We start from the raw sequence: 2,833 nt of genomic DNA on the forward strand, positions 1-2,833 counted from the left end.
TAGACCCAGCTTGAGCGGGACTCCGGCACTGTCCCGGAGAATTGAAGGGAAATATTCTCCAACTTCTATTATGATGCTAAAAGCGATAATATATCATGAACAACATATTTCAGTGAAGTTGGTTTAACATGTGAAAATCAGTCAACCAGCCTAGATTAGCATATTAAAGAGAGAAATTATGTTAATCTTTTCTGTGATTATATGCAATGATCCAGTGCAGAAAAAAAGAATAAATGTCAACATCCATAACAAAAGCTTTTAATCAAAAAAGGAATAAAAGGCAACGTCTTTGATCTGACAAAGGTTATTTACCTCCCCCTGGAAAAAACTTCAGGAAAGTCATACTTAATGGAGACATATGAAAATGTTTTCCTTTGAGATTCGAAATGAGACAAGGATGCCCACTATATAAACATTTATGGAATATTATACTGAAAATCCTAAGTGGTGCAGCAAGACAAGAATAAATGAAAGGCATGATTAAGGAACAGAAATAGACAGTCATGGTTTGGAGATACAATTATACATGTAGAAAATCCATGAGAATATTCAGATAAATCATTGTAACTTATAAAAGTATAGAAAGGTTGCTGGGTACAGTGTCACTACATGAAAATCAATAATATTTTGATGCATCAGCAGCAAATACAAAAAGAAATTGAAAACAGATGCCATTTACAACAGCATAAAAATGTAAAGCATGTGTCAATAAACACATTGAAATAAGTACAACACTTTTACATAGAAAATTATAAAATATTAAAGATGGCTTAAGTAAATGCAGAAACATCCCTTGTTCACAAACTGAAGAACCCAAATTATAAAGATGTTTCTTCCATAATTGATCTATAGATTCAATAAAATCCCAATAAACCCTCAAAAAGCTTTTCTTATTTTGAAAATGTATGGAAATGATTAAAAAACATTATGGAAACACAAAAGGCTAAGAATAATAGACACTCTTGATGAAGAATAAAGTAGAGGAGCGTGTTCTGCCACATGCCAAGTGCTATGATGAGTCTGAAGTAATTAAGTCCGTACAGCAATGGCGCAGAGATAGAAATCCAGCTTGATAGAACAATAGGGCAGCCAGAAACAGACCCATGCTTACCATGACACTTGACCGTACAAAGTAAGCACCACAGAACAGTGGGAAAAGGACAATTTTGATGGTGTTTTCAATAAATGGTGCCGGGAAAAGTAGATACTCTTATGGAAAAAAACTTGATCTTATATCATCTCATACACAAGAATCTTTTCCAGGTAGATTGTAAACTAAATTTGAGAAGCAAAACGATCACATTTTTAGAATTCAGTACTGGGGAATACCATAAGGACCTCAGGATAGGGAAAGATTTACTTAACAGAGGCCAAAAGACACTAGCCATAAAGGAAAAGATTGATAGGTTTGACTACAGTAAATTAAGAACTTCTGTCCATCAGAAGACATCACTGAAAGAACGAGAAAGCACACCAAAGAGAGAAGCTCTTTGCAACACAAATAACCCCCAAAGAGCCTATACTAAGCACATGTAAAGAGCTTCAAAAATCAGTAAGAAAAAGCACAGCAGAAAAACAGACAAGATAATTGTAAAGGTCATCCATTAAAGAGGCTACCCAAATGACTAATACATATATGAAAAGATCTCAACCTCGCCAATAATCAGGGAAATACAAACGAAACCCACAATAAGATGCCCATTTTCCTGCTAAAGAGAAGCTCACAAAAAGTTGCATGCTGTGTGATTCCATTCTTATAAAGTTCAGTAACAGGCAAACTATAATATTTAGAGATACATATTTATGTGGGAAGTATGAAGAATTCAAGGGAGTGATTGCCACAAGGTCATGTGATGATTAAATTTGGTGGACAGCGTTGAGAAGGGTGGTCTCTGGGGGTGTTGGTGGTGAGTATCCAGCTGTTTGCTTTATGATAATTAGTGAAGCCATAAGTTCATACATTACATGCCTTTCTCTATGTATTATGTTTCACGAGAAAAAACATTACCCCAATCCAATCTTCCCCCAAACAGCCGTCAAGCTTTCCACAGATACACATCTATGAAGTTGTACAGATAGAAGGGGCAGATATAGTAAAGTATTTTTTAATGCTTTTTTAAAAATGCATACACATATACATGCTATTTTTAAAATAAGAACATTTTACTTTCTAATTTTTCACCACAAGAGGTATTTTTGAAGAAAACTCTTTAAGAGATATGAAAAACATGAAGAGGTTGAATTATATATACATATATATAATGATCCATATATGATTGAATTGGAGTCTCCTTCCATCACCCAGGCTGGAGGGTAATGGCATAACCATAGCTCACAGCAGCCTTGACCTTCTGGACTCAGGCGATTCTTCCACTTCAGCCTCCCGAGTAGCTGGGACTATAGGCGCATGCCACCACATCCTGCTAATTTTTTGTAGTGATGGGGTCTTCTATGTTGCCCAGGCTGGTCTTGGACTCCTGACCTCAAGTAATCCTCCTGCCTTGGTCTCCCAAAATGCTGGGGTTGCAGGTGGGAGCCACCATGCCTGGTCATTTTTTTTAACTTTATGTTTCATTTTTTAAAACTCAATTAATTCCCTGCTATGAAAAATATTCTTATGTTTCCTCCCGTTCCTTTCCCCTCACTTTCATATTTTTATTAATTATGCTATCAGCTTTACACTGATACATATAAACATGATGTTTTATATCCACAGTCCCCACAATGGTCTAGCGTTTGCTCTATAGTTAAATAGAGTCACAGGTCACTATCAGCTCCTTTATCTTGGTTATTTTTTCTAAGTTTCAGTTATCTCTGAATTGACTGTATTTCA

Source organism: Carlito syrichta, unplaced genomic scaffold (genome assembly GCF_000164805.1).
Source record: "Carlito syrichta isolate Samal-C Ts95f unplaced genomic scaffold, Tarsius_syrichta-2.0.1 Scaffold287752, whole genome shotgun sequence".
NCBI classification, from domain to species: Eukaryota; Metazoa; Chordata; class Mammalia; order Primates; family Tarsiidae; genus Carlito; species Carlito syrichta.